Source organism: Zingiber officinale, chromosome 3A, assembly GCF_018446385.1.
Source record: "Zingiber officinale cultivar Zhangliang chromosome 3A, Zo_v1.1, whole genome shotgun sequence".
In the NCBI taxonomy this organism is placed as follows: domain Eukaryota; kingdom Viridiplantae; phylum Streptophyta; class Magnoliopsida; order Zingiberales; family Zingiberaceae; genus Zingiber; species Zingiber officinale.
In genome coordinates, this window is record NC_055990.1 from 113,841,745 (window position 1) to 113,864,515 (window position 22,771).

Sequence of the window (22,771 nt, forward strand, 5' to 3'; positions counted from 1 at the left end):
TCAATTCAGCCTTCTTCTGTTCTCTCGTGTCAACACGAGAAACCTGGCCCGAATCGATTGACCAATCAATTGGGGAGCCCAATCAATCGGTTGATCGATTGGGGAAGCTACTGTGTGCGTGATATAGGCTCCCAATCGATCGGCTAATTGATTGGGCTGCCATTTGTCGCAGCATTATGCCCAATCGATCAGCTAACCGATTGGGCTTTAGTTAAATCGATCGGTTGATCAATTGACCTCCCTTTGACTTGTTAAACTCAAGTCTAGGTTCCCCAAATCCAACATCCGGTCAACCGTGACCTGTTGGAACTCCTCATGCTTAGCATCCAGTCAACCTTGACCTTCTAGGACTTCTTCTCCAAGTGTCCGGTCAACGTTGACCCACTTAGACTTACTGTCTCGTGCCAAGTGTCCAATTCTCCATGACTCACTTGGACTTCCATCAGATGTTCGGTCACCCTTGACCCATCTGGATTTCTTCGTGCCTAGTATCCGGTCAATCCTTTGACCTACTTAGGCTTCCACCAGATGTCCTGTCACCCTTGACCCATCTAGATTTCATTGTGCCAAGTATCTGATTAATCCTTTGACTTACTTGGGCTTCCCAACACCAGGTGTCCGATCAACCTTGACTCACCTGGATTTCCACATGCCTGGCTTCACTCACCAGGTCTATCCATCTGCCTAGCTTCACTCACTAGGACTTTTCATCTGCCTGGCTTCACTCAACAGGACTTTCACCTAGCTTCACTCACTAGGGTTTTCACCTGACTTCACTCACCAGGATTTTCCAACTACCCAGCTTCACTCATCGGGACTTTCACCTACCTAGCTTCACTCACTAGGTCTTTCACCTGGCTTCACTCACCAAGATTTTTCCACTGCCCAGCTTCACTCACCAGGACTTTCACCTACCTAGCTTCACTCACCATGTCTTTCACCTGTCTTCACTCACTGGTATTTTCCATTGCCTAACCTCCAGTTAGGACTTTCCCAGTCAAGTATCCGGTCAACCTTGACCTACTTGACTCTTCTTCACATCAAACTGGTCATCCCTTGACTAGATTGGAATTATATCAATAATCTTCTCAATCGGACAATTGAATCTGCAATCTCCATGTATTGTCAAACATCGAACCCAAACATCAAGACTTAATCTTGAGCCAAATCAAGCTTAGTCAACCAGGTTAACCTTGACCTAGGGATATTTCACCAATATCTATTACATTTATCTTCTGTCTTCACTCTAATGTTTGGTTGTTTAATAACTGTTGCCTTTTCTCTGAGTGTATATAATTAAGGATAGCATACACCCGTCTGAGTCAAAGTCTGGACGTATGGTTTACAAATTGATCAATCGAATAGAAGATAAAGGATAAATGATATTGGCCAATCACTTTCAATGATCAAACTTCACCCTAAAGAGATTTATGATAAATGTTGGAGACTATGCTAAATGATATGATGATTTTAATGATATATGGAAATGATATATGATGCTAAAAAATTTAATGATTTATGGAAATGAATATGTTCATGATTTTAATTTTTTAAAGTAATTTTTGTAAAAATATTTTTACTGATGCATGTGCCTATATATATAGTACTTGATATCATGGTTAGGATGTGATGAGTTGTTAGACTCACTAGGTTTGAATGGATGCAGGTGAGGAAAATGAGGAGGCTGGAGGCATTGACACTTGACCAGACTAGGTTGACAGTACACACCTGAAGACCTTGCATCTTCTATGGGGAAAAATAATAATAATAATAAAAAAAAGTATTTTATGATTCATGCTTTGAGAGTTTCTGAGAGAAAAATATAGTTTAAATGATTAGTTATTATTTTTAGGATGTATGGTTAGTATGTTGTTTTTCTAAAAAATTACTTTACTGGGTTTTAAATGTTGGTGGTTCATGGATACTCTGATGTTAGCCATGGCTAATTATTAATTTAAGTGGTGATAAAGTGGGTTGCTACAACTATTTATATGTAGATGCATGTATAGGCCGAGAGGTATATATATATATATATGACGTGTAGATGTGGTGTTGTTAGCTCGATTTCTTTGTAAAAAAATATTCTATTTATTCTCTCTCCCCTTCGGCCTTCTTTTCAAAACATCACCGAGCAAAATTTCCTAATTTCTAAATTTTCCTCATCGCTCTCTCTCTCTCACTCCTTCTCCATCACCGGTGTCTTCCGTCACAATTGACTGAAGCTCCTCAAAATGCGCGTCAAACACAAAGGCAACCCTGGTGTAAAAGCCCCCCTTTCTCCATTCTCGATAGTAAGTCTTTCCCCTCCACTATCTATTTTTCAGTTCTGTACAATTTCTTTTTTTTGCACCATATATATATGCTACTAAGCACAAGCCCTATCTACTATGCTACCAGTTTTTTTCTTATATAATTTGTAAGTAACTTGGTAAGTAACTTGCTTATATAATTTTTGTATTATCAGAAGAAAATATTTCACTTTGTAGCAGCTACTTGGTAAATCATTTCATTTTTCAAAACATTGTAATAGCTACTTAGAATGATAGCTGCTACAATGATGTAGCAGCTAACTCGATGGTTAGCTGCTACAATGGTGTAGCATCTAACCATCGAGGTAGCTGCTATACCATTCTAGCAATTACTTGGAATGTTAGCTGCTACAACATTGTAGCAGCTACTTGGAATGATAGCTGCTACAATGCTATAGCAGCTAACTCGATGGTTAGCTACACGTTATAACAGCTACTTCGACAGTTAACTGCTACACCTTGTAACAACTACAATGTTGTAGCAACTAAGTCGTTTCATTTTAAGTTGAATTTCCTCTCCTCTATTCCTATTATATACCATTTATCTGTTAATATCTTTATTCAACATCTTGGGTACTAAACTGTAAATTAATTCCACAACTAGCTGCTACAACGCTGGAGTAGCTACTCAGAATGATAACTACTACAACTCTGTAGCAGTTAACTCGACGGTTAACTGCTACAACATTGTAATAGCTACTTGGTAAGTCTTTCCCCTCCACTATCTGTTTTTCAGCTCTGTACAATTTCTTTCCTTTTTTTGCACCATATATATATCCTACCAAGCACAAGCTCTAGCTACTATGCTACCAGTTTTTTTCTTATATAATTTGTAGGTAACTTGGTAGGTAACTTGCTTATATAGTTTTTTGTATTATCAGAAGAAAATATTTCACTTTATAGCAGCTACTTGGTAGGTTGTTTCATTTTTCAAAACATTATAACAGCTACTTGGAATGATAGCTGCTACAACGCTGTAGCAGCTAACATGACGGTTAGCTACTACAACAGTGTAGCAGTTAACCGTCGAGATAGCTGCTACAACATTGTAGCAATTACTTGGAATGTTAGCTGCTACAACGTTGTAGCAGTTGCTTAGAATGATAGCTGCTACAATGTTGTAGCAGCTAACTCGATGGCTAGCTACACGTTATAGCAGCTACTTTGATAGTTAACTATTACACCTTGTAACAGCTAATTGTTTAAGTAGCTACTACAACGTATAGTAGCTAACTGTCCAAGTAGCTGCTATAATGTTGTAGCAGCTCTTACGTAAGTTGTTTCATTTTAAATTATAATTTCCTCTTCTCTATTCATATTATATACCATTTATCTATGAATATCTTTATAGGACGTCTCGGGTGGTAAATTGTTAATTAATTCCATAGCTAGCTGCTACAACATTGTAGCAGTTACTCGAAATGATAGCTGCTACAACATTGTAGCAGCTACTCGGAATGATAGCTGCTACAACTCTGTAGCAACTAACTCTACGTTGTAGCAACTAACTCAATGATTAGCTACTACAACGTTGTAGCAGCAAACCATCGAGGTAGCTGCTACAACGTTGTAGCAATTACTTGGAATGTTAGCTGCTACAACATTGTAGCACCTACTTGGATATATAGCTGCTACAATGTTGTTACAGCTAACTCGATGGTTAGCTGCTACAACATTATAGCAGCTACTTGGAATGTTAATTGCTATAACGCTGTAGCAGCTATTTAGTTTCTTCTATGTGCTGCACGCAGACTACACAGTGGCTAAGCGAGCTAAGAGGATGAGCGAGCTTTCAGTCGGACTGGTGAGCAGAGAGGTTGAACAAGCTTTTGCCAGACAACTGAAACGACCGGGCAGGATAGGCGTTCGGGTGTGCGAAGCCTAGAAATCGGCCGAGCGAGTGCGCTGAGCAAACCAAGGAGCCTCTTTCCTCTCCACTAGCAGCAAAAATAATTTTAAACAATTTTTTACCAAGTTGATATACAGCTACAAAAATATTTTTAGGAGTAATATCTGCTAGAAAATATAATTACTAAAAAAAATGACTTGCCAAGTGGCTGCTACATGTTGTAGCAGCTACATAGATAGTTAGCTGCTACAAGGTGTAGCAGTTAACTGTCGAAATAGCTACTACAACTTATAGCAGCATTCGATGTCCAAGTGGCTGCAGGCGTTTGTAGCAGGCGTCGGCCTTGCACATCGTAGCATAAATTCTTCCTTCCTTCTACGACTACCATTCCAAGTTAGCTGCTACAAGTTGTAGTAGTTATATGGGCATTTAGTTGCTACAAGTTGTAGCAGCTATATGGACAGTTAGCTACAAAGTAGCTGTTGTAACGTTTAGCAGCAAAGCAAAGGCACTACATCAACAAAAATAATTTCAAATAATTTTTTACCAAGTTGATATACATCAACTTAAATATTTTTAGGAGTAATATTTGCTAGAAAATGTAGCTGCTACAAAAATGACTTACCAAGTGGTTGCTACACATTGTAGCAGCTACATGGAGTTAGCTGCTACAAGGTGTAGCAGTTAACTGTCGGTAGCTGTTACGACGTGTAGCAACTACCTTTCCAAGTGGCTACAGCCTACAGGCGTTTGTAGCAGGCGTCATCCTTGCACGTTATAGCATTAATTCTTCTAATATATGTTCGTCATAGTGGGGAATGATAAATTAAAATGAAATGAATTACCATGGGGTATGAAATGGAAGGAATTAAAGACGTCGTCCTTACGATCGAGAATGGAGAGAGGTGGTAAGCACAATAGCAGCTGTCAAATGTGACGTTGCCGGTGAAGGAAGAGATGAGAGTGAAAGAGAGAGCAGCGAGAGAGAGAGCGGCAAGATAAAGAGCGACAGCCAAGTAGCTTGTAGCGCCTTTGCTTTACTTTCTCGACAGGACCGCGAGGTCCGACGGACGATGAAGAAGGAAGGCGAGAGAGAGAGAGAGTGTGGCGAGGAAAATTTAGAAATTAGAAAATTTCGCTCAGTGATGTTTTGAAAAGAAGGCTGAAGGGGAGAGAGAATAAATGGAACATTTTTTTGCAAAGAAATTGAACTAGCAATACCACGTCTGTGCATCGCTCATGGTCACATACAAAGCATAGCTTAGCATATCAAATCTCTCTCTCTCTCTCTCTCTCTCTCTCTATATATATATATATATTCCAACATCATTTAAAAATAAAGTAGAAGTTAGGTCTGAAAGAGTACTCAAAAGTAAAAAAAATAGTGCATTTTATTTTCCATGTTATCTTTTTGATAAATGTTCGAGTCATTTTATTTTCCATGTTATCTTTTTGATAAATGTTCCTCGAAGCATGTTACATTTACTCTAGAAAATTTTCAAGATTGGAAGAGGGTTAAAGAAAGGAAGAAATGCCCATTTGCAAATCATGAGAGCAATACGAATTCAATGCATAATTTTTTTATGGAAAAGTGGAATAATTTAGTGAACTCATCACATTGACAAAGTTATAAACAAGATAACTTCTCAAGAAATACTAAGTAATCGATTATGACTTAAGAACTCAATAGAGAGTATGAAATAGTTACCTATGCAAGGGTGTGTATTTAGAGGTCATGATGAATCTATCCATTCTACTAATAGTGGAAGTTTTTAGCAAATCGAGCCGCAAAAACCGCTTTTTGCATTGCGGAAACCCCGAAGCTAGCCATGGATCCGTGCGAAGATAAATAAAAATTCATGTACATGTTTGTCTACACTAGATCTACCTTAGATCTACATGAAAGAAGTATTACCCTTGTAGCGATGCCCTTCGCTTATCCCGCTTGTCCAAATGGTTGTCGGATCTCGTAGAGTGTCAAGTGTACACTCCTCTACACGTATCCACACGGACAAATGGTGAAGAAAACCACTTAGAGTGTGCTAGCACCCTAGAGAGGTTTCGGCAATGGAGGAGAGGGAGAGAAGAAGAAGTGTCACGCCCCGGAGGAGTCCCTTTCCGAAGAAATTTCGACAGCATCTCCCCTGTACGGTGGACAATCTGAAACTTTACTACATCACCATATACCTCAACCACATGCGGCTGGAATAATAACAATAATAAACAAACAATAACACAGACATCCACGCAGTTTATATCAATTTCAGCCTCTGGTTGACACAACCACGCAGTTTAATAATAATCAAACTGATCAGTAGTACGATGACTCGAAAACAACCCTACTCAACTACACTCATAAAGCTCAAACCTGATATCCTACTCCACTACACTCGTAAAGCTCAAATCCGACGATAAAACCAACTTACCTCTTCTGCCATCTAAGCAGGCATGTAGTAAAAGCAAATCCAAATAAAAGTCATCCACAAGTAAAACAATCCATACAAGATCCAAAGTATCCAAAACATAACAAGTTCAAAACATAGTCTAGTAAAGAAGAAAACCAAAAGATCAATAAGCCCTCGTGGTCTGCAGGGGACTAGCAACTAGAACTCTCTTCTGACAGTATCAACCTGAAAATAATAACGGAGGCGGGGGTGAGTCCAACGCTCAGCGGGTAACAACTGATATACATAGTAAGGAAGTAACATCTAGCACTAATCATGTGTACAGTCTCCTGACGTAATAAAGGTAAATGCAATCTGAAATGAACAGGAGAATACTGTACTAACCATGACTTGGTACAAGGATAAACAGTCCGAGAGGTATAGAAATCCTGTATGCATGTCAAGCATGGGCATCCAACCAATATACATCAAATAAATACAGCAAACACAATCACAAGAAATAAATGCATCAATGTGTATGATGCCAATGCAATCATGGTCACCCCTGACGCCAGTCAGCCATCTCACACCCAATGGTGGGACCGAGTGGATAGGGTTGTGACAACCATGCACTCTGCATCACTACTTCTGATGAGTGACCGAGTGGACGGGATGCTGTCGGAGTACACACATACTCCTACCCCAAATCATATATGGGGGAGCGCAATGCTCTCATCTCTCGGTACACCATGACGAGAAGGGATCTCGACGTGCTACCACGCTGCAATCACACTACCCATGAGCGGACCAACGGAGCACTGAACGAGCAAACTGACGTGCTACCATGCTGCGTCACGCTACCCATGAGCGTCACAACGGAGCACCGAACAGTGATGAAACTGGCGATGTGCTCGATAATAATGGAGCAATCTATCACACAGCATGCAATCATGCGAATGGTGCATGACACTTAGCATGGTAATATACTGAACCAAATCTATATACATATATGATGTGCACCATAATCAATAAATCATATCAAGGATACACAGATCAGATAGGGTATCACACCTAGGTCCTGAACATGGTGAAGCATGGTTAATCACTACCCCTAAGCATGTATAATCAAGTAAGTAATAACATGAGATGCAAAACAAACAATCAACCAAACATGTAACAGGTATCGGGTAGTGACTAACCGAAACAATTAAGAAACATAACTGTTGCTATTTGTTAAATTCACTACTATGCATATCAAAGACATAAAGTCAAAAGTACCCGCCTCCAAATAGAAAAGTCCAAGCCGGTAGTCGAGATACTCGTCTCGCGTTAAAATCCTGTGTCACCAATATACCTACATTTATTTAGCTAGAACTCAACGAATAGCTAAATAAAATCTCAACGACCAATAGGATAAGATCCTAATCAACCTATACATGATCAACAGCATAAATCAAATCCCTATGCTTACCTCAATTCACAGCCAAACGAGATGCTGGAACGAAGTGGATGTTGCTGTTGGAAATGAGACTACTGCCGACACCAGAAAATCCACAGAACAGGCGTTTCCTGTTGGATTTTCTTCACTGAACGAAACAAGATGAGATCTGGCAAAAAGATCACAAATCAAAAATACCAAATTAACAACCTACCTCCAACAATCACTGCTAGGGCACGGGTTGGAGGCTTCAGCAGTAGGGAACCAGGGCAAACGATGGCAGCACTGTGCAGAGGTGCAGCGGTGGCTGTACACCCAAACTAGGGCACGGGCACAGTAAGGGAAAAATAGAAGAAATGGTCGGCTGTCGTCGCTAGGGCAGAGGAAAGGGAGCTCTACCCGGCGATCGACGCTAGGGCACCGGGGGGGTGCAGCGCTGCTCCGTGCGTCGCCGGGGGCTAGGGTGCAGGGACAGCGTCGCTGTGGTGGCGGCAGAGGAGGGCTTCGGGCAGTGGAGAGAAGGTTGTCGAAGGAGAAAAGAAGAAGAAAACTGCCCGAGCGGTTAGGGCTCGGAGAAATCGAGTCAGGCGCGCGGCACACGGGAAGGAAAATGAAGGAAAACGGCGAAGGAAAATAAGAAAAAGAATAAATGAAAAAGGAAGAAGGTATTTTACATTCTCCCCCACTAATAAAAATTTGGTCTCCAAATTTCGTTATCATCAGCAAGTACAAATAACAGGTAAAAAGTATAAATGCTGAACGCTAAACTAAATCACATACCTCAAGTGAAAAGATGGGGATATCGAGCTCGGATAGTATCCTCGAGCTCCCAGGTAACCTCGTTATCCGAATGATGCTGCCATCCGACTTTAACCAGCCGGATAGTCTTGTTCAGCAACTGACGCTCTTTCCGGTCCAGAATCCGTACCGGAACCTCCTCATAAGTGACGTCAGGCTAAACCAAAACTGAGACATCTGTCAGCACATGCGTCAGGTCAGGTACGTATCTCCTCAGCATAGATACGTGGAATACATCGTGGACGCCTGCCAGGGACGGTGGTAGTGCCAGGCGGTAAGCTACTGCTCCGATCCTCTCCAAGATCTCAAAAGGGCCAATGTACAGCGGAGCTAGCTTACCTTTGAGGTCAAATCTCTTCACCCCTTTCGTGGGTGAAACCCACAGAAATATATGGTCGCCAACACAGAACTCTAGTGGTCTGCGTCTCCAATCAGCATAACTCTTCTGACGGTCCTGCGCCTCTGACATCCTCCGTCTGATAGTACGGACCAACTCTGCATCCTGCTGAGCCCTATGAGGTCCCAACAGCTGAGCCTCTCCAACCTCATCCCAGAGGGTGGGTGTCCGATAAGGCCTACCATACAACGCTTCAAACGGTGCCATCTGGATAGCCGAATGAAAGCTGTTGTTGTAGGCGAACTCTACCAATGGCAAGTGGTCCTCCCAACTGCCTCCGAAATCCATAACACACGACCTCAGCAGGTCCTCTAAAGTCTGAATGGTCCGCTCTGACTGTCCATCTGTCTGTGGATGGAAAGTTGCACTGAACAGAGCTGCGTGCCCAAGGCCTGCTGCAGACTCTGTCAAAAAAATGAGACGTGAACCGGGGGTCTCTATTTGAAATAATAGTCAACGGGACACCACGTGATCTGATGATCTCCCGGCAAAACAGATCTACCAATCGATCCAGGGGATCAGGCCTCCGGATCGCTAAGAAGTGCGCGGATTTGGTTAATCGATCAACGATTACCCAAATCGCGTCATGGCCTCGTCGTGTCCTCGGCAATCCCACCACAAAGTCCATAGTAATATGTTCCCATTACCACTCGGGAATAGGAATCCGCTGAAGTAATCTGGCAGGTCTCTGGTGCTCAGCCTTCACCTGCTGACAGACAAGACATCTAGCTACAAATTCCGCGATGTCTTTCTTCATATCTTTCCACCAGTAGGAACGCCTCAAATCTCGATACATGCGGGTCCCGCCTGGGTGGATCGCAAATCGAGAGCGATGAGCTTCCTGAAGTAGCTCCTGTAAGACCGGATGAGACTGAGGTACGCATAATCTATCTCGGAAGTATATAATACCCTCCTCGTCTCGTGTGAACTCGGTCTGCTGCCTGAAGCTATCTGGCTGCAAATAAACTACAAATACTGATCAGCAGCCTAGGGCTCTCGTATCCTCGTCCTGATCAACGATTGAGCAACCATGGTAACCAGAGTACCCTGCTCTGTCTGTCCTTACCCCTCAAGGCCCAAATCGGAGGAACCTTAAATCAAGTCTGTGACCACAACTCGGTGGCAAGCAGGACTTCCTGCTAAGCGCATCGGCAACCACATTAGCTCTCCCCGGGTGATAGCTAATGGTACAATCATAATCCTTCAGGAACTCCATCCATCTCCTCTGTCGGAGATTAAGTTCCTTCTAAGTAAACAGATATTTGAGACTCTTATGGTCAGTGAGAATCTCAAATGTAACGCCATATAAATAATGTCGCCAAATCTTCATGGCAAAAATAATGGCGACTTGCTCCAGATCATGTACAGGGTAGTTCTTCTCATGCTCCTTCAACCGACGAGAAGCATAGGAGACTACCATATCGTGCTGCATCAGAACAGCACTCAAACCCTGAATAGATGCGTCGGTGTAGAGGACATATCCGTCCTCTCCAGAAGGTAAAACCAAAATCGGAGCCGACACTAGTCTCCGCTTCAGCTCCTAGAAGCTGGTCTTGCCATCCTCAGTCCAAGTGAACTTCACGCCTTTCCTGGTCAGGCGTGTAAGTAGCATAGCAATCCGTGAGAAACCCTCAACGTATCTCCGGAAATATCGAGCCAAACAAAGGAAGTTGCGAGCCTCTTCTATATAGACTCTGTCTACTCCCAATGGTAACAACCTCTATCTCCTGTGGAACCACGGTATACCCTACTGGTGACCGTGTGTCTCAAATATCTCACAAAAGACAATCAAAATACGCACTACTGAACTTCACATATAGATGTTTCCGTCGAAACATCTCTAGAACTATGTGAAGATGGTGTACGTCACTCATCGCGGATCCGAAATAGATCACAACATCGTCAATAAAGACAATGGAAACCAATCCAAACATCCTCGAAATACCAGAATCATCGAGCCCCTGAAAACATCTAATGCTTCCCAAACCCTAATGGTAAAATCATGGCACATAATGTCCGTATCACAAACATTTCTAACCATAAGATCCCTGACCATAAGTCTGAAATCTGATCATCAACAACATAAATCACCAAAAATAGATCCTCCAGTGTGAGAGCAATGCTCCATCACACGAAATACCACATATGTGGGAGCAACGCTCTACCATAAGAAATCCTCAATATGTGGGAGCAACGCTCCACCACAAAACGATCCACAACATGTAGGAACAACGCTCCACCACGATAATCCAAAATATGTAAGAGCAACGCTCTATCACAAACCAATAATAATATGTGGGAGCTCCGCTCCACCACAAACGATCCATAAGTGTCCAAGGCACCTAACTATCCAACTAGAGGCTGCACGAGATCACTCAACCACATATCACTATGGGCAACCAAAGGTATAATAATCCAGCAATCAAATCAAACTCATCGTCAAATCTATCAACATCGTAGTGAGTCACCCACTGATAAGAAAATGGGTTGACAGGGTAATCCAACAAATGACATAATACAGACACTCCACATCCTGCATTCAACATAGGTAGAATCATCGTGATGCTACTAACCACACACCTGGCACACGTGCATACACAACATATGTATTATTGACATAATCCTTCAATTAGTACACACAAAACATACTCACAACAAAGGTATAAACCATCATGATACCTCCAACAATGCATACCGAACCCGTGTGCACATATCAATATAGGTATAATCGATAATACACCTCAATCAACACTCACATGACATATATACACCTATGTCAAGAGTATAATCAACGTAATACTTCCAACAGATCATAATCGACATGAGTATACACTCAGAACAATCATATAATAAACAAGATACCTCAAATATTACACCGAACACATCTGCACATATCACAACTCAGATTAAATCGATAAGATACATCCAATAAAACACTCAAACATATGTGCACATTTCACAACATAGTTTTTAATTGACAAAATACCTCCAATAAATAATCAGACATGTATGTCTAACCACTCGGGTATAATCTACTAGAAACCCACAATAATCATATATATAAATGTGTATGACCCAAAAGAAAAAGCCAGAATTCAAGAACATCAAGACACTCTCATTTTTATCCTCAAAAATATCAGCCCACATAATATCAGATGAATAAGTCTCTACTCCCCATAAGAGCAAGTTAGCATTCAAGACATCAAATCATTATTTATCCACATAGTCCAATATCAAAGGAAGCAAATATCAATTTTATCATCCTGTTAACTAACCACAACTAACCAGATTTATTAAAATCTCATAGGCACACTCAACCGTAAACTCTCTAGCACCCGATTTATAATCTGATCACCAACTATAATCATCAAACCTGTGAATATCATACATGACACACCATCAACGACAACCCAAATAATAGATCATCAAAATAGTTATCCATTAATAGATCATCAAAACAAATATCTAGTAATAGATCATCAGACAACTACATAACATTTACTCTCATAAATCATTAGAAATCACCATATCACAATATCTGATCTTACAATATCCCTCAACCTCAAACCATTCTCAACAATGATCAAACATGATAACTCCCCAATGACCAATTTTTATCATATCGGGTACCCTAATATCCAAAAGATATGAGTATAAAAACTCTACTGGCTAAGTCAACAGGAATATGTAGGTATCATCTATTACCCAGCTAACAATAGCAGAGGCTGGTATGTGCCTCCATCTCCTACTAGTAGTAACAGAAGCTAAAACTACTGATGGTATGATATGAAAAATCTCCAGAGACTATAATCCTTGATCTCTATTAAGGTCAATCATGCTCAATGGCTAACCCATCACATGTAATATGTGTTACAACAACCAGACAGGTACTAAATAAAAAATGCTAATACATGTCACAAACTATAAAATTAAACATCATACCAATATGTCGTCTAGAGATGTTCCATCGCTGTCCAGTCCCCAACTTCTGACCTCAAAATTCCAAACATGAAAATCACCGAAAATCCATATAAATCCGAAACAAATACCCAGTTTGACTCACAAACCTGGGTTAACACAAAATATACAGAATACCAAAAGCAGGTATCACACCCTGCTCTGATACCAATTCCAATAAATTGGTATCAGATAAATCTCAAAATCCATAATACGAAAATCAAAACAAGTATCGCCAAACCTTGGCGCTCTAATACCATATAAATTGGTATCAGGTTATCCCAAATATCCAAAATACGAAAACAAAGATCGTAAAACTGCGCTCTGATACCAAATAAATTGGTATCAGATAAATCTCGAAAATCTGGAACACATAGCAAGTATCGTATACCTGGCTCTAATACCACTAAATTGTCACGCCCCGGAGGAGTCTCTTTCCGAAGAAATTTCGACAGCATCTCCCTTGTATGGAGGACAATCTGAAACTTTACTAGATCATCATATACCTCAGTCACATGCGGCTGGAATAATAACAATAATAAACAAACAATAACACAGACATCCACGCAGTTTATATCAATTTCAGCCTCTGGCTGACACAACCACGCAGTTTAATAATAATCAAACTGAACAGTAGTACGATGACTCGAAAACAACCCTACTCAACTACACTCATAAAGCTCAAAACCAATATCCTACTCCACTACACTCGTAAAGCTCAAATCCAACGATAAAACCAACTTACCTCTTCTGCCATCTAGGCAAGCATGTAGTAAAAGCAAATCCAAATAAAAGTCATCCACAAGTAAAACAATCCATACAAGATCCAAAGTATCCAAAACATAACAAGTTCAAAACATAGTCTAGTAAAGAAGAAAACCAAAAGATCAATAAGCCCTCATGGTCTGCAGGGGACTAGAAACTGGAACTCTCTTCTGACAGCATCAACCTGAAAATAATAACGAAGGCGGGGGTGAGTCCAACGCTCAGCGGGTAACAACTGATATACATAATAAGGAAGTAACATCTAGCACTAATCATGCGTACAGTCTCCTGACGTAATAAAGGTAAATGCAATCTGAAATGAACAGGAGAATACTGTACTAACCATGACTTGGTACAAGGATAAACAGTCCGAGAGATATAGAAATCCTGTATGCATGTCAAGCATGGGCATCCAACCAATATACAGCAAATAAATGCAGCAAACACAATCACAAGAAATAAATGCATCAATGTGTATGATGCCAATACAGTCATGGTCACCCCTGACGCCAGTCAGCCATCTCACACCTAATGGTGGGACCGAGTGGATAGGGATGTGACAACCGTGCACTCTGCATCACTACTCCTGATGAGTGACCGAGTGGACGGGATGCTGTCGGAGTACACACATACTCCTACCCCAAATCATATATGGGGGAGCGCAATGCTCTCATCTCTCGGTACACCATGACGGGAAGGGATCTCGACGTGCTACCACGCTGCAATCACACTACCCATGAGCGTCACAACGGAGCACCGAACAGTGATGAAACTGGTGATGCGCTCGATAATAATGGAGCAATCTATCACACAGCATGCAATCATGCGAATGGTGCATGACACTTAGCATGGTAATATACTGAACCAAATCTATATACATATATGATGTGCACCATAATCAATAAATCATATCAAGGATACACAGATCAGATAGGGTATCACACCTAGGTCCTGAACATGGTGAAGCATGGTTAATCACTACCCCTAAGCATATATAATCAGGTAAGTAATAACATGAGATGCAAAACAAACAATCAACCAAACATGTAACAGGTATCGGGTAGTGACTAACCGAAACAATTAAGAAACATAACTATTGCTATTTGTTAAATTCACTACTATGCATATCAAAGACAAAGTCAAAAATACCCGCCTCCAAATAGAAAAGTCCAAACCGGTAGTCGAGATACTCGTCTCACGTTAAAATCCTGTGTCACCAATATACCTACATTTATTTAGCTAGAACTCAACGAATAGCTAAATAAAATCTCAACGACCAATAGGATAAGATCCTAATCAACCTATATATGATCAACAGCATAAATCAAATCCCTATGCTTACCTCAATTCACAGCCAAACGAGATGCTGGAACGAAGTGGATGTTGCTGTTGGAAATGAGACTGCTGCTGACACCAGAAAATCCACAGAACAGGCGTTTCCTGTCAGATTTTCTTCACTGAACGGAACAAGATGAGATCCGGCAAGAAGATCACAAATCAAAAATACCAAATTAACAACCTACCTCTAACATTCACTGCTAGGGCACGGGTTGGAGGCTTCGGCAGTAGGGAACCAGGGCAAACAACGGCAGCACTGTGCAGAGGTGCAGTGGCGGCTGTACACCCAAACTAGGGCACGGGCACAGTAAGGGAAAAATAGAAGAAATGGTCGGCTGTCGTCGCTAGGGCAGAGGAAAGGGAGCTCTACCCGGCGATCGGCGCTAGGGCACCGGGGGGTGCAGCACTGCTTCGTGCGTCGCCGGCGGCTAGGGAGCAGGGACGGCGTCGCTGTGGTGGCGGCAGAGGAGGGCTTCGGGCAGTGGTGAGAAGGTTGTCGAAGGAGGAAAGAAGAAGAAATCCGCCCGAGCGGTTAGGGCTCAGAGAAATCGCGTCGGGCGCGTGGCACACGGGAAGGAAAATGAAGGAAAACGGCGAAGGAAAATAAGAAAAAGAATAAATGAAAAAGGAAGAAAATCAAACATTTCCTCTTTAAAACGGGGTAGCCTAAACAGGCTTTTCCGGGTCCCGTTTTTATTCCCGTTAACTCGTCCGTACGAGCTCCAAAAAATTCCCGAAAAATTCCCAAAAATTCCAGAAAAATTCTCTTATGGTGTTAAGCCCATTTCCAGTATTTTACAAGAAGAGAGGAAGAAGTTGAAGCATTGAATTCACACGCCTTGAATTCACTTAATGTGGCCGGCCACTCTTGAGAGGTTTTAAACCTCCATGTAATACCAAGAGTCATGGCTCTTGGTCTCCCTCATGAGGTGGCACACAATGATGTAGCCTTGATGATGTGGAACATCATCATTGGCTGACCCACGCCAAGTCACAATGAAGTGGCATTTAGTCAAGTCAAACTTGACCCTTCATCTTCTCTCTCAAGTCAAGTCAAACTTAACCTCTTATCTCCCATGGTTGATCAAATCTAACCTTTGATTCAAGTCAATTTAATTTAATGAATCTCTATTCATTGAATTAAATTGACGCAATGAATCATAGTCTAAATTAGACACATTCGACACATGAATCAAATTGAGTCCAACTTAATTAGTCTAATTTAGATTACTCTTAATCCAATTTGGTTCATCACATGAACCTAATCCTCTTGGTCCATCATATGAACCTAATCTCCATCTAACTGCCTTTTGTGTGTGACCCTATAGGTTTTTGTAACGTTGGCAATGCTCCTAAACTCATTTAGAAACATAAGTAATGAATGGTATCTAGCAACACATCATTACTACCCAAGTTACAAGAATGTTGAGATCCAACGTCACCTTTGTGACTACTAATTGTGACTCTCACAATATGTGACAATGTCCTTCTATCCATGACATCTAGATTGATCAATTGAGGCATAGACCGTGCCATCCTCTGATCAATCTATATCTTGAACTCCAAGTAGACTCACTCTAATCAAATGAGCTCAATATCTCATATTGACTTATTTGGGCATGGTCATGCACTTAGTGGTCTCACTCTATCAAAAATCATGATGTCACTCCCGTCATATAGGAGGGATAGATCTCATCTACATCACTCACATCCCTCCGTATAATTTGTTACATACTCAGTAGTCGCCTTTATAGTCCACCCATTTACGGGTGACGTTTGACGAAGCCAAAGTATGCAACTCCTTATGTAGGGAACCATGGTGACTTCAGGTCCAAGGACTGATAGTCATACTAATAGTCACATGAGAAAATATATGACACTCATATAACGATCCATGATACTTTCTCATGGCAGGTCATTCAGTATACATTCTCCAATACATACCTATGTGTCAACTTGATATCTAATATCCATGACTTGTGAGATCAAGTCATCGAGTTGACCTACATGCTAGTCTCATCGCATTAACATTGTCCCTGAATGTTAATACTTGACTAGGAATGATTAAAAGTATTGTTCTCTATATCATCTCACTATCAATTCAACCAATCGATTGATATAGATAAGAACCTTCTACTCAGGGACGTTATTAGACTCAGTTATTTGGCACTAATATAAGTAAGTACAATAATCATAAAGAAATGCCTTTATAAATATATATAGGAATATGATACATCGAGTTCATACAACAATCATCACATGATCGGCTCTAGGGCTCTCACTAACAGAAGTTTCATTGAATTGGTTAAGTTGCAAGCAAGAGTGAATGAAGAAATTGCTTCAGTTGTCCGAGAAAATACTCCTCAAAATGCCAAGTATACATCTTCCAAGATTCAGAAAGAATTATTGTATATTTTTGCTAATAAAGTGCGAAATATGACTTGTGAAGAAGTAGGGGATGTCAAGTTCTGTATTCTTGTTGATGAAGCTCTTGATGAATCTAATGAAGAACATATGACCATCATTTTGAGATATGTGGACTACACGAGCATTGTTCGAGAACGTTATTTTGAAGTTTCTAATGTGATTGACACAAATGCATTAACTCTTAAAAAAGAAATATGCAATGTGCTTTCTCGTTACAATTTTTTGGTTGAAAGTTTGTGGAGTCAAGGATATGATGGAGCTAGTAATATGCAAGGTGAATGGAATGAATTACAAGTCTTATTTCGCAAAGATTGTCTATATGCCTATTATATGCATTATTTTGTCCACCGCTTGCAACTTGCTTTAGTTGTGGTATTGAAAGAAGTGCATGAAGTATGGCTATTCTTTTCAAAATCGAGTTCCATTATCAATGTTTTTTGGCTCTTCTTTCAAACATCAATGTGAGTTAAAATCTATTCGAGAAAATGAAATCATTGATATGATAGCTTCGGGAGAACTTAAAATTGCAACGAGGGCTAATCAAATTCGTATTTTACAAGTTGGAGCTACTCGTTGGAGCTGTCATTTGGCTTTTGTCAATAATTTAATTGATATGTATGGTGCAACTTGTATACTCCTTGAAAGAATGATTGATAATAGACTCAATAGTAGTATAGGTGGAGAAGCTAAAAGCATTTACAAAGAGATGATGTCATTTGTCATTATCTTGCAACTCATGAATGAAGTTTTGGGAATCTCTAATATTCTTTGTCAAGCATTGCAAATGAAATCTCAAGACATATTAAATGCAATCAATTTGGTCTCATCAACCAAGATTCTTCTTCAAAAGTTACGAGAAGTTGGATGGGAAAAATTTTAGAAAGTGTATTGAAGTTTTGTGAAATGATGGATTTACTTATTTATTTAACTATTTATTTTCATTTTTACATGATATTTATTATATGATGATAATATTTTATTTTTTTTTAAAGGCATCACATTGAAATGCCCAATATGAGTGCTCGATATTTGGAAGGAGTAAGACGTTCTTGTCAACAGAAGAATAATATCACAGTTGAGTAATATTTATCACATTAACATATTCAATATTGTGATAGATTTTCAATTGATGGAGTTGAATAATAGATTCACTGAACAAATAATGCAACTACTGCCTTGAATCCTATTGATAGGTTCAAATCGTTCAATATTGAGGATATTTATATTCTTGCTCAAATTTTCTATCCTTAAGATTTTACTCAAATTGAGTTAGATGCTTTGAGAAGACACTTGGAGCATCATTAATATGTAGTTGTTATTTATGTAGATTTTCATAATGTCGCTTCTCTTTCTCAGTTATGTCAAGTATTGATTGAAATTAGAAAATTGGATCATTTCTTTTTGGTTGATAGATTGATTCGCTTAGTGTTGACTCTTTCAATTTTGACAGCAACTACAGAGAGAGCATTTTCAGCAATGAATCTTGTGAAGACGTCACTTTGTAATAAGATGAATAACGATTTCCTTGCAAATTGTTTGATTGTTTACATTGAGCGAGAGTTTGCCGATTCAATAGATGTTGAATGAGTTTAATGAGAAGTCTTATAGAGTAAATCATAATATCAATGAACTTGATTGATTACATTTCTAGTACCTTGTATGATTATTCTCTTTATACTCTTTTAATTTATTTTTTATTTTTAAAATTTTTTATTTTTATATTATATTGAAATATTATCATTATGATATGAAAGACATGTTATATAATATGATGATTAATTTTTTTAGGAACAAATTTTTCTATATATATAAAAAAGATTGATGATTTATTTTAAATTTAATTCCTCCATGATAAAATCTTAATTTCGCCCTTGCTCACTGTGCCACCTGCCGAGCTCTCTGATGAACACCACGAGGAGGCGGCTGGTGGCTGAGAGCCGCTTCTGGAGCTGCACGAACTCCGCACGGCGGTCGGAGAGCTTTCCCTGCTTCACAAATCACAATGAGCTTGCGAATCAAGTCTCCGCCGCCGGCGATGATCAGATACCAATCCTTGCCGCCAAAGCCGGCGAAAACAAATATGGACAACAGGTTGATTGATAGCACCAGGATCAGGATCTTGAGCATGGAACGGAAGGGGCTCGATTGGTTGCAGGGCGGCTTCATTTTCTCCTCGTTTCCCGTTCGCGGTCGAGCGCCGCCGCCTCAATGAACGCCTGAATTGAGCCGACGCATTACGCATGGACCTCGGAAACATGAAGGCAATGGGGATTCGATCCGTTGTCATCATTTTCGCGGTTTCTGGTGAACTGGGAAGTGGAATCTGGCGTGGACTGCGCCCACTAAAGTCAAATCCTCCCTTCTTTTGTTTGTTTTTTCGATCTGTCGGTGTGATCCAGCTGCGTGCGCGTTGACCTTGAACGTGGGCCCTTCTTACTATCGAATGGAGATTTAATTGAATCCATAAAAAATAATAATTGGTAAATTGAGCCAAATACCATTTCTAAATTAAAAGATTCTCTTTTGTTTATAAAACCAGGTGTCCCTTTCTTACAATTCAATTAATTTTTAGGCATATGATCCGATCTCATAAAAAAAAATTATCAATTTTCAGGGTAAACTATAGCAAATCATCAACAGTAGATCCCCATGGTTTTCGTCGTCCATGTAAAATCGTTCAACACTGAATCAGAACTTCGCTCGTGAGTCGTGAAGGCACGCTCGTGAGCCGTGAAGATAAGCTCGTAGACTTTTTCCATCCAAGGATGCTTCGACCCAAGACAGTCCAACCTAAATTTTTTATTAAATTCAGCCCCAACAATTTCAACTTTTCCATTGCACTACAAATGAGTTTGCAATATAGCCTGTATCTCATTTTCTTTTGTGTTTTTCCATATACCTGTAATAATCTATGATTAAAGACTCGAAAAAAGCCCACCAGAATAAGAACATCTTCAATACAAACTTTGTCAAAGATTTATAAAATTTAAAAATCTTATTAAAAAAGCTTTTATAATTATGTAGGTGAGGTTTGAGATTTTTAATTCAAGAACAAAACCTGTTTTTTCTTTTGAAAGTGGAATCAATAATTAATGTACATGATTAATCTTTTTTAAATAATTTAAAAATAAATCATTTGATGAGCTAATTATAATGTCTCAATTTATAAATAATTAATAATAATTAAAATTATATTTTTTTCCTTTTAAAAATAAATATATTTAAGATAAATTAAAAATATATATAAATGACTATAATTAAATTAAATTTATAAAATAATTAAATATTAAATAAAATGATAAATTATATTAAATTAAAAATTGTAAATTAATTAATTTATTAATTGTTAATTATAAATACATTAAATTAAAGATTATAATTAATTAAAATATCAAATGAAAACTTTATAAAGATATTAAATGAAAAAATTATATGTAGGTTTTTTTTAATCATGGAGAGAATAGTAGATTTGTATTGAAATTAATGTAATATGCATGGAGTCATGCAACTACATGTGGAGAGAATTACAAAAAAAAAACTCACTTAAAGCTTTTGTTTTAATGAGTTTTTATAATGTTGATGTGCATGTTAGAATTCTAAAAAACACTCATTCAAAATTTTAACGATTGAAAATGTCCTAGGGTTGGCCAATCAAGATCCGAAAAAATCAGACCTGAAAAGAGAAGAAAGATATGAAATTTGCCACTCGAATCTCATGGGCGGAGCTAGCATTGGCCCAGTGAGGGCAGTTGCCCACACTGGGCTAGATAAAGCTCTACCCATGTGCCTCAAAAATCTGTTTTCTCACCACTTTTATGTCCACCATTTAGAAAATTACAATTTTTCTAGGCATCATCTTGACCATCCGTTTAACTAATATTTCCATGTGTTTGATTTTTGATATTTAATTAGTCGATGCCATAAGTTATAAATTTAAACATGACATTAATATTTTTGGTATCATTTTTTTTTTTTTACAAATAATTTTTTTAATGTCATTATATTGATATATAATTAATTAAACTTATTAAATTGATTTAATTTTTTTACCCTAAACCTAAACTTCTTGTTCATTTCCTTACCTCTCTACACTAAGCAAGGAATTCTTCTCTAAGGTAATTTTAAACAGAAAAAAAATTATGTTTGACCAATGCGACACTATCGTTCGTGCTACCCGTTGAGGTAGTAGTTATGTGACATAGAGGTCACATATTCGAATTTCAGAAATAACTTCCTATAAAGTAGGAAAAGATTGTATACAATAGACTTTTTTTCAGGACCTTGTATTGGCGAGAGTTTCTTACACGAGATCATCCTTATTAATTATATTATATTTGTTGCCTACCCTAAATCTAGATCCTAGCTCCGCCCCTGTCGAATCTCAAGAGTGGGAGTGCTCGAGGGTGAGGTGTTTGACACTCGGGCCTTGAGTGTTGTCAGGGCTTGAAAGTGTCCGGTGCTCAGTGCTTGTGATTCGGACTCAAACGGGCATGGGTGAGAGATCGACTTGAAAGTGATGCATTTTGGAAATGAGGTGATCAATAATAAAGACAATTAATAATGAGCATTTGCTGTTTGTTACACGGAGGGACGAACGTTGTGACTGTTACGAGGAGGCAGTCATTATTGGAGGTCAGTGGCCATTGCAGGATGAATATCACGATGGGAACCGTTATGCAATAAAAGCTATAAAAGAGAGTGGTAATTGAAGGGCGGGGGATGGTTCTCTCGCTAAATCGTGTCTCTAATTCCACAATACTTCCATTCTTTTCTTAATCTTGCTTAAGCATATGATAAGACCAGCGTACCTTTAAGCAGGAGGCTATTTGCGGGGTTCGAAAATAATGAAAAGTACTTGAATGCGAGGAGCATTCAAATTCTACCACATGTTGCATAGGATGCTGTAAAAGTTTGCTAGTGAAAGTGGAATGGAAGAACTCTTAGATTTGAAGATGTCAACAAATGCATCAATGAAACTATACTTTGACAACAAAGTCACAATTAATAATGTATGAATCAAGTACAACATGATCGTCACGTGAAAATTAACAGATATCAAAGAATTATTCGTATGTCTTTTATCCTTACTATGATATTCTTACCAAAGAC